Here is an 11607-nt window from a genome sequence, read left to right on the forward strand (position 1 = left end):
GTAACAGATTATTTTATTACCATGGTTAAATTGGATTTTCATTGTGTTCAATGGTGTTATTTGCCCCCTAGCTTTCTAGGTACTTAGAAAGACGACGCTAACAGGAAGTACAGAATTTGTTTTGCACGCATAGAGCAGCTACAAACAACGCTACGTTGCAGGTCTTTCAATGTAGTTATTTCTTGTCACGCTTCAGCCTTGGAAAAATATTTGTTTGTAAGTTCGATTCAAGCATTTAGCTAATGATGATAATCTTGTTATTGACAGAGTTGCTTACATATCAATGTTGGTTGCATTTACTCACAAATTGCAATGCCTTTAATGTATGTCGTTAGCTGTATTACTTTGCTCATGCGTCATGCAAGCGAATTGTAAAATATACAATACTGTAGTTTTGTTACTGTTTCTAGTGTAATATGCTTTGTTATTCTACATAGATGGTTATACATTATTAGAGTAATGGAAGGAGCCAATTACCATATGGTTAACAATTAGCTATATGGTTTGGCATCATGCCAGATGCATGGTACCTTAGCGCGTGCTTTGTATTTATGCAACTTCAAATGTTTAATGTACAGCTACAGTATGTCGGTGTGAATTGAACACTAAAGTATATTCTTTTCTGTATCTTGCAGTTTCACAACATAAACGTTTTCAATATATTCATTCAAGAAAAGTCACGCCTTGGGAGTTTTATTGAAGACTTAGTTGTTAGCTATCTGTCTAGTTTTGCATGGGAACGCAACTCAAGGGCAGAATAGTGAAAAAACATCATCACAGCGGGCTCAAGCACAAGAATAACTGCACACGGTGGTTATGTTTCTACGTTCATCAGCCAACAAAGCCTCTTATCCTAGGGAAGACCAGCAGTCTACGATGCAACAACCAGAGCCAGGTGTTCAACAGAGAGAGATGGAAGAGCCTCTTCATCACATTGGGACCAAGTCTCAATCTACAAGATCAAGGTCATCAAAACAGTCAAGCAGATCCTCAACGGCGAGTTCTGCAGCCGTCAAAGCACGCGCCAAGGCTCCTATGCACAAGTCTCCTATGCTGAGAAGGAAGCTTCTGTGATGAAGCAAAAAGCTGACCTCGAGGCAAGTTTATGTTCTCCAAGTTGAGAGAGCAGCTGCTGCTGCGGTGGCTGAAGCTGCAGCCTTTGAAGAAGCTGTAGGATCAGAACGCAGAGAGCTCGCAAAGAACTAGACACAGGGACACAGCCCTTAAGTCCAGTCCAACGTACATGTGAGTATGTGCAACAACATGCTAGGCCCTACTTTGCTGAACTTCCATTTGAAGTGGAGAAACAAGAGGTTAGTGTTGACCCAGCTACATGCCATAATCCAGTAAGTAGCAAACAACAGAACATGAGCAGAGACTCTCCGTTCAAAAGAAATGAACAGCAGCATGGTGGAAATGGAAAGCAAGCCCACTTCCAGTCACACACACACAACTTCCCTGAGTCACAAGTGGCACCAGACCTCATCAAGTACCTCCTACGACGTGAGATGGTGAGTTCCGGACTCCTGAAGTTTGATGATCGCCCTGAAAATCTTTGGGCATGGAAAGCATCCTTTCTCAATGCGACCAGAGACTTGAATTTATCAGCCAGGGAAGAGTTAGATCTAATTACCAAGTGGCTAGGGGCAGAGTCATCTGAGCAAGCAAACAGAATTAGATCTGTCCATATTTTCAACGCAACAGCAGGACTTAACATGGTCTGGCAACGACTAGAAGAGTGCTATGGTACACCCGAAGTGATCGAGAATGCACTGTTGAAGAAAATGGATGATTTTCCAAAACTGGCTAACAAAGACAATCACAAACTAAGAGAATTAGGTGACATTCTTCTCGAACTGGAGTGTGCTAAAGTAGAAGGGTACCTTCCAGGCCTCGCTTATCTGGACACATCTCGGGGGGTAAACCCTATTGTAGAGAAACTTCCATTCAGTTTACAATAAAAATGGATAGCACAGGGATCCAAATATAAGGAGGACTATCGGGTAGCATTCCCACCATTCTCGTTCTTCTCGAGATTCATCAGGAACCAGGCGAAAATTAGAAATGACCCCAGCTTCACCCTCTACACCTCAACTAACCAGGTGTCCATGAAAAGTGAGAAACCTGCCAGGTACAGCAGCAAGACACCTGTGACTGTATACAAGACAGATGTGTCATCTGAGGCCTCAGACCACCAGACCAAACCCAGTAAGACAAAGGTTGAAAACCCTGACCGTCACTGCCCAATACATAACAAGCCTCATCCTCTTAAAAAGTGTCGTGGGTTTAGATACAAAACTCTAGATGAGCGCAAATCATATCTCAAAGACAATGGCATTTGTTTCCGATGTTGTGGGTCAACTCAGCACAGAGCTAAAGACTGTAAGGTTTCAATCAAGTGCTCTGAGTGCGACAGCGACAGGCATCTTGCTGCTCTGCATCCAGGCCCAGCCCCTACAAATACATACACCGCTACAGCAGAGACAGATAATAGCGGGGAGCAAGGTGACGATGCTCTTCTATCTGTCACCTCAAAGTGTACAGAGATCTGTGGTGAGGCAGTCAATCCAAGATCATGTTGAAAAATATGCCTAGTCAAAGCTTATCCGGCTGGGAAAAGCGAGAAAGCTGTCAAAATGTATGTAGTGCTTGATGAACAGAGTAACAAATCTCTGGCCAAGACAGAGTTTTTCAGTCTCTTCAACATCAATGACAACTCTGCTCCATACACCATGAAGACGTGTTCTGGGGTAACAGAGACTTCAGGCAGGAGAGCCGTCAACTTTATGGTGGAGTCTATAGATGGACACATGCAGCTCACTCTCCCTACTCTGATAGAGTGTGATATGATGCCAGACGATAGGACGGAGATTCCCTCCCCGACATTGCGTATCATCATCCCCATCTGCAACCAGTTATGGACAGAATTCCAGCTGTGGACCCAGACGCTCCCATCCTCCTGCTCTTAGGACGAGACATCTTAAGGGTACACAAGGTACGAGAGCAAATCAATGGGCCCCACGACACTCCTTATGCACAGCGACTCGACCTCGGGTGGGTGAGGTCTGTCTGGGAACAGCTCACCGACCAGCCAATGTTAACGTGTTCAGGACAAACATACTTCAAAATGGTCACACATCCTATCTGAGCCCTTGCCCTGACATCATCCAGGTAAAGAGAACTACAGCAGCGTAGCTCAGAAACACATCTCTCCCTCTACAGTGCACTCGAGAGATCCAATCACAACTGTGAACACAGACAGCCTGGGATGTTCCGTGTTCGACAAAACACAAGACAATGATAAACCAGCACCATCAGTGGAGGACAAAGCCTTCTTGGACATTATGGACAAACAGGTTTTCCAGGATGATGGAAACAACTGGGTGGCTCCACTACCCTTTCGCCCCACTAGACGTCGCCTTCCTAATAACAGGGAGCAGGCCATGAACCGTCTCACATCACTTCGCAGGACTTTAGACAAAAGCCTGACATGAAGTGTCATTTTATTGACTTCATGCAAAAGATGCTGGATAACGACCAAGCCGAACCTTCACAGCCACTAGAGGAGACAAAGAACGTTGGTATCTGCCCATATTTGGTGTTTACCATCCACAAAGCCTGAACAAATACGAGTAGTATTTGACTCCAGTGCTAAGTGTCAAGGCGTGTCACTTAACGATGTTCTGCTCAGTGGTCCAGACTTAAACAACACACTCTTGGGTGTCCTAATGCGTTCCGCAAGGATTACATTGCACTAACAGCAGATGTGCAACAAATGTTTTACTGTTTTGGTGTACGTGAGGATCACAGAGATTACTTAAGGTTTCTCTGGTATGAAGACAACAACCCAGATAGAAACATAACTGAGTACTGGATGAAAGTCCATGTATTTGGAAACAGCCCTTCACCAGCCGTAGCCATCTACTGCATGAGACGAGCAGCGCTACAGGGTGAGAAGGAACACGGGTCAGAACCCAAGCAATATGTAGTGAGGAACTTCTACGTCGATGATGGTCTGACATCAGTAGCTACTACAGAAGAAGCTATCAATATTCTAAGAAAAACACAAGCAATGTTGGCGGAGTCCAACATGAAACTACACAAGATTGCATCCAATAGCAAAACAGTTATGGAAGCCTTCCCTATGGAGGACCGTGCAAAAGACTTAAAAGATCTGGACCTAGGAGTGGATCCTCTCCCCTTTCAACGGAGTCTGGGACTTTCCTGGAACCTGGAAACAGACAGCTTCTCATTCCAGGTGTCCCACAATGAGAGGCCTTTTACTCGGAGAGGCATCCTGTCCACAGTGAATAGGCTCCAATAACAATGCAAGGTAAAGCCTTAATCAGAGAACTCTCTTCTGATCAGAGTGAGTGGGATGTCCCTCTTCCAACAGAAAAAGATGAGAAATGGAAACAGTGGAAGCAAGTCCAGTGTCTCGCTGACACCTTTTGGAAAAGGTGGAGACAGGAGTACCTGACAACGCTGCAGAGACGCAGAAAATGGACAGCAGAAAAGCCAAATGTAAAAGTGGGAGATGTTGTCTTATTGAAAGACAGTCAGGCACACAGAAATGACTGGCCAGTCGGGCTTGTGGTAAAAACCTTTCCCAGTACTGACAAAAAGGTTAGGAAAGTAGAACTAAAAATTGTCAAGCAAGGAGCTGCTAAGGTGTTTCTGAGACCAATCTCAGAGATTGTTGTTCTTCTTTCTGAAGCATCCTAGAGACAAAAGATAAAAATAGAAAGGACATTATTTGTTTCTTGATATGTTTTATTTCATAGTGGCACAATTTCATTATACCAGGCGGGAGTGTGCTGCCATCCTGTTAGAAGGTAACAGATTATTTTATTACAATGGTTAAATTGGATTTTCATTGTGTTCAATGGTGTTATTTGCCCCCTAGTGGCGCTTTCTGGTACTTAGAAAGACGACGCTAACAGGAAGTACAGAATTTGTTTTGCACGCATAGAGCAGCTACAAACAACGCTACGTTGCAGGTCTTTCAATGTAGTTATTTCTTGTCACGCTTCAGCCTTGGAAAAATATTTGTTTGTAAGTTTGATTCAAGCATTTAGCTAATGATGATAATCTTGTAATTGATAGAGTTGCTTACATATCAATGTTGGTTGCATTTACTCACAAATTGCAATGCCTTTAATGTATGTCGTTAGCTGTATTACTTTGCTCATGCGTCATGCAAACGAATTGTAAAATATACAATACTGTAGTTTTGTTACTGTTTCTAGTGTAATATGCTTTGTTATTCTACATAGATGGTTATACATTATTAGAGTAATGGAAGGAGCCAATTACCATATGGTTAACAATTAGCTATATGGTTTGGCATCATGCCAGATGCATGGTACCTTAGCGCGTGCTTTGTATTTATGCAACTTCAAATGTTTAATGTACAGCTACAGTATGTCGGTGTGAATTGAACACTAAAGTATATTCTTTTCTGTATTTTGCAGTTTCACAACATAAACGTTTTCAATATATTCATTCGAGAAAAGTCACGCCTTGGGAGTTTTATTGAAGACTTAGTTGTTAGCTATCTGTCTAGTTTTGCATGGGAACGCAACTCAAGGGCAGAATAATAGGTAAGATGTTTTATATTCATCATATCTTTGTAAGATATTTACTTCTCATCAGAATGTTTGTTTTTGTATAATACTGTGGCCGGGTTGCAGTCATCTGTTCTGTCAGGACTAAGTTACTTGGGCCGCAGAGAGGGGAGAGGTCAAGCGTGTATCTCTTGGCTCAATGTGTCAATGTGTCAATGTGTCTCTGTGTGAAGGAGGGGTGGATTTGATATATGCCTGTTGATGTGAGGATTTGTTTTATGGTTCTGAGTTTGAGAAAAGAACATAGTTTAGGAGACAAAGCTGAACGATACATTCTGGCCAATGCTGTCTGGCTATGTGTGTTTTTGCTAGAAAGGATCTCAGTTACAATGTGTAAGGGACTCTCAGAGAATTCATTTATAGACACTGAATTGATCTGAGAGTCACAGGGTTGTGATGGAGCTCATATAATTAAATATGGACTTTATGATAACTCTGACATGTGTGTGGTTTGCTCTCATGATTTGCAACATAGAAATTTCCAACGACAAAACCCTGTCTCAGTCTTCTGAATACCTAACTGGGATAGAGTTTACACATTTTCTACTTGAAAAGTACACAACATCTAATGCCAAAAGACACACCAGTATGTATTTCCAATAGGTGTTGAGGTTCCTGAATGGTCCAGTCTCAGTCGTCACTAAAATTGCTGTGCATCAATGATTCCTAACCAAATTTACAGTGCTTGACAGTTTGACAAAAACATGGATATATGTTTCAAAATGATTCACAGCTGTGATGGCTGCAAAGGTGCTTCCACCAAGTATTATTAACTCTGGGGTGTGAAGACATATGCAAATGAAGACATACTTGTTTTATTTGATTTATTATTGCAATTTCTATAATATATATTTATTTCACTTTGAAAATGTGGAGTAGGTTGTGTATATCAGTAGGAACAAATGTCAAATGTAATCCATTTGTATATATTATTTTCAGTTACAGGTACTAGTTACCTTACAGAAATTGTAATCACTAATGTAACTTTTCGATTACTCATACACAGTAAAAACTGATTATTTGCATTTACTTTTAGATTACTTTCCCTAAGAGGCATTGGAAGAACACACACATAATTATTACCAATAATTGAATGACATGTATTGCAGGATAAATTAATGTTCAATGTTTACATAGCTGGCCATAAATGGATATTGCATTTGACTTTATGGGTTACATATGGTTCTAACCCATTGATTTCTCCTTCAATACAGATCATATGATTAGGCTATATTTTTACATGAAAAAACAGTGTGTCAGATTTCCAGTCATTCCAATTAATTAAATACCCTTGATCTTCAAGAACGAGACTTGGAAATATGCAAATATAGATTAGTCAAACTGTTTTACCTGAGCATAACCTAAAAATGAAATACTTATTAGCTTACTCTGTTGTTTATGTTTATTTTGTTGTCATGGAGAAGTGACTGGGCTCATTGTTTTGAGTTGAAAAAGAAATGCCGCTCTCATGGAATGGCATGCTTTGAGCTCTATCGAAAAGTGGTATTTGCATGTGAAAATGAATGCCATATGCTCCATTTGCTATATTCCTATTGTTTACTTTTTTGTTGGTGACACTTTGATACCTCCATAATTTGCAGTTGTTTAGGTCTCTCAAATGTGTACCAATTTGAGCATGTGTCTTTAGGCCTATGCCTATACTGTATATATATTTTTTTATCAGTACTAATTAAAATGAGCAATAAAAAGCCCCATTATTGGTCTTCTTCAATTAAACGTGCTTTTGTTAGCATGTGTAGAGCACAATACCACGGAGGAGTTTAGAAGGGAGGAAACTCCCTCAAACTTTAACTGGGATTAGCATTATGCAGCAGTTGCTAGAGTGCATTTTTCACTGGCTGTCAACTGATTGACAGGCAGCTTAAATTTCCTTAATTCAACCATTATTGGGTTAAAATAATTGGGTTAAAATAACAGCCATCGATCCGTAATGCACAAATAAATGAGAGAGCAGCATGATTCAGAAGAATGTGCTATGTAGCCTATAATAGGCCTTTGTTACAGGGTTGGTATAATTTGTCGGAACGTTCCAACATGAATCTGTTCCAAAAACATTGTTAAGTACACGGTTGTCAACAAACAACGCATACAAAGTAGCATAATCAATTCACGTAGCTAAATAGCTGGCGAATAGGCATCAACTCACCACGTAGCTCATTCTTTATGTTCCTCCATAAACTACCAGATTGATGAAATACTTTTTTCAGAATAAACATGGTGAGTGAAAAATTTAATGAAATAGCCCAGTCCCCACCCGGTATCTTATTCTGCCGCTAAACAACTTTATATGCGTTATTTGTTGGCAACCTTGTTATTTACAAAGTTTTTGGAACAGATTCCTGTTGAACGTTCCACAAACTATACCCACCTAAATTATATCCTTATCGCCCGTAGTCTACACCACTGCTGTAGTCCTTCCCTCCAAGACGTTATTGAAGTTGGATGTATAGGCTAGTCTTTGGATGCCGACAGCAGTCGCATCAATGGAAAATATAGTTTGAACTGTAGTCTACAAAAGCCTGTTCCTGCTCTATTCCAGCAATCCATCAAACACATTTGGTGTGTCATCATAGTGGTCTCTGACTGAATCGATCAGGGAGAACAAACTTAAACTTGCCCTTTTTCAATTCTGATTTGAAAAATAATCCTAGAAGAAATGATGTAGTTTTTCAAAAATATCTGTAATCTGATTACACAATTTTTGCTGGTAATGTTACGGATTAACATAACCCCCCCCCCAAAAATGTTGTCATGCAATCCTTTACTAATCACCAACACTGAATGTGTATTTTGAAAAAGGTGTGTGTAGACATTCACTAGGCACTGTATGTAAGGGGTAATGAGGGGGTATGCATTCTATGGAAAATAGTGTGTTCCACGATGAGCTAGCGGAGTGGAACTGACCTTCCATGGAGTTGCATTATTGTCCGTAGAACGCATATAGTCCTGTGTGGATTATCTCTTTAATACCATGGCTATAATTTTAAACATTTGCCTCTAGAGTTGTGTTCATTTGCGGGTAGAAATGTGTCCAACATCCACTGACGCAAGTTTACTAGATAGCTTCAGTAATTGCCCTGGTAACAAAACAAACAGACTACCAAGTTTAGCCAACCAAATCATCAGTCCTAGCTTTCTATTATGAAAATCGAATTCAACAATGCCAATAGTGATTTCAATTCAACTTTTGATTTAAAAAGCAGCTCAAACGGAACATGTAAGAATGAACTAAAGCCATTGAATTCTACCCTGCGGATATACCATGCTTTTTAAGGAAATAATGCATGCTTTAGAATGCCCTTCAAGCCAATCAGAAAGGAGTTTTGAACAATGCCATGCTATAATTAAGCAATAAGGCCCAAGGGGGTGTGGTATATGGCCAATATACCACGGATAAGGGCTGTTCTTATGCATGGACACAGCCCTTAGCAGTGGTATATTGGCAATATACCACAAACCCCTGAGGTGCCTTATTGCCTTATTTTCCATGCATTTATAAACTGGGTGGTTCGATCCCTGAATGCTGATTGTCTGAAAGCCGTGGTATATCAGACCATATACCAGAAGTATACATTTTTATTTGTTTTACTCTTCTAATTATGTTGGTAACATGTTTATGATAGCGATTAAGCACTCCGTGGGTTTGGGGTATTTGTGGGTTGCACGTTTCGTGACATTGTTGTTTTGAATGTTAGTTTTGGACTAATGCCCGACTGAGTATTCTACTCAATGTATCGTCAATTAGTGCTGATGAAGATTTTATCAAAAGTGCATTACAGTGGCTTGAAAATACAATGACATTCAAAAGGAGGCAAATCCATTTTAGGAAAACCTTTTGTCATCGTTTTGATGTCGCCAGATTGACTGGCAGCATTACGTTTGCTAGCTAGCTAAGATTGAGGGTTGGCCACCGGATTTTAACTAGCTAATGACTACATTGCCATCTGTCTTAAGTACATTTGATGACATGATAATGTTGGCAATGTTGTTTCCCCAATAAATATTGGACTACTTTAGCAATGTCATCCTATTTCCAAGCAATATAGTGTAATTTAGACGAAACAGTAGTTAGCATCTGGGTTTATCACCACTTTAGGGCACCAATACGGTGCTGCCGGTATGACGTGACCTATGAATATGGCCAATATACCACGGGTAAGGGCTATATCCAGGCACTCCGAGTTGTGTCGTCCATAAGAACATGGTATATTGGCCATATACCACACCCTCATGCCTTATGGCTTTGTATTTTTATTTAACTAGGCAAGTCAGTTAAGAACAAATTCTTATTTACAATGAAGGCCTACCAGGGAACAGTGGGTTGTTCAGGGCCAGAACAACATATGTTTACCCTGTCAGCTCGGGGATTCAATCCAGCAAACTTTCGGTTACTGCCCAACGCTCTAACCACTAGGCTACCTGCCGCCCCTTAACCTCTCCGAGATAGCTCTTTTAATTTTTGGATAAAAAACGTTCCCATTTTAAACAAGATATTTTGTCACAAAAAGATGCTCCACTATGCATGGAATTGACAGCTTTGGAAAGACGAAACTCTGACGTTTCCAAAACTGCAAAGATATTATCTGTGAGTGCCCCAGAACTAATGCTACAGGCGAAACCAAGGTGAAGTTTCATACTGGAAATGCCCCAGATTCTGAAGACGCTGTGTTCCAAATTCTCCTTATATGGCTGTCAATGCGCCAGGAATGAGCCTGCCCTTTGTGTCGTTTCTCCAAGGTGTCTGCAGCATTGTGACGTGTTTGTAGGCATATCATTGGAAGATTGACCATAAGAGACTACATTTACCTGGTGTCCGCCCGGTGTCCTGTGTCGAAATTATTGCGTAATCTGTAGGTCCATGCGCGTTCCATTTCTTCAGAAGACAAAGTCAACTGCCACAAAGGATTTTATCGTCGATAGATATGTGAAAGACACCTTGAGGATTGATTCTAAACATCGGTTTGTCATGTTTCTGTCGATATTATGGAGTTAATTTGGAAAAAAGTTTGCGTTTTAATGACTTAATTTTCGTTTTTTTTCTTACCCAAACGTGATGAAGAATGATGAAGAAAACGGACCGATTTGTCAACACAAATAATATTTTTTGTAAAAACGGAACATTTGCTATCTAACTGAGAGTCTCCTCATTGAAAACATCTGAAGTTCTTCAAAGGTAAATGATTTTATTTGAATCCTTTTCTGGTTTTTGTGAAAATGTTGCCTGCTGAAAGACAGACATAATCCTATGCTAGGCTATCAATACTGTTACACAAATGCTTGTTTTGCAATGGTTGAGAAGCATATTTTGAAAATCTGAGATGACAGTGTTGTTAACAAAAGGCTAAGCTTGAGAGCAAATAGATTCATTTAATTTCATTTGCGATTTTCATGAATAGTTAACGTTGCGTTATGGTAATGAGCTTGAGACTGTAGTCACGATACCGGATCCGGGATGGCTCGACGCAAGAAGTTAATTATACCATGGCATTGTTGAATACTTCTATCTGATTAGTTTGAAGGGCATTCTAGGAAGTCATGAGTCCTCCAAAACATGACCCACCAAAGCGCGCTTCTTAACACCCGCCCGCTTATCCCGGAAGCCAGCTGCACCAATGTGTCAGAGGAAACATCATTCAACTGATGATCGAAGTCAGCCTGTAGGCACCCTGCCCGCCACAAGGAGTTGCTAGCTCGCTAGCCAAGTAAAGCCCCCCCCGGCCAAACCCTTCCCTAACCCGGACGGCGCTGGTCCAATTGTTCACCGCCCTGTGGGACTCCCAGTTACGGCCGGTTGTGACACAGCCTGGGATCGAACCCGGGTCTGTAGTGACACTTCAAGCACTGCAATGCCTTAGACCGCTGCGCAACTCAGGTTTACATGTTTTTTTAACTGCTTTTGAAATCAAAAGTTGAATTGAAACATTATTGGCATTGTTGAATTAGCAAGCTAGGTTAGCTA

At 40.8% G+C, this 11607-nt stretch overlaps 1 long non-coding RNA gene across 1 annotated transcript; it reads left to right on the forward strand.

Moving 5' to 3' along the window:
• Nucleotides 1–92: 92 nt before the first annotated feature.
• Nucleotides 93–676, forward strand: LOC135561542 (uncharacterized). The gene is made up of 2 exons (XR_010459551.1): nucleotides 93–216; nucleotides 636–676. It is a non-coding gene; the product is annotated as an uncharacterized LOC135561542 (long non-coding RNA).
• Nucleotides 677–11607: the final 10931 nt, after the last annotated feature.

The sequence above is a fragment of the Oncorhynchus nerka genome, linkage group LG18 (assembly GCF_034236695.1).
Source record: "Oncorhynchus nerka isolate Pitt River linkage group LG18, Oner_Uvic_2.0, whole genome shotgun sequence".
NCBI lineage: Eukaryota > Metazoa > Chordata > Actinopteri > Salmoniformes > Salmonidae > Oncorhynchus > Oncorhynchus nerka.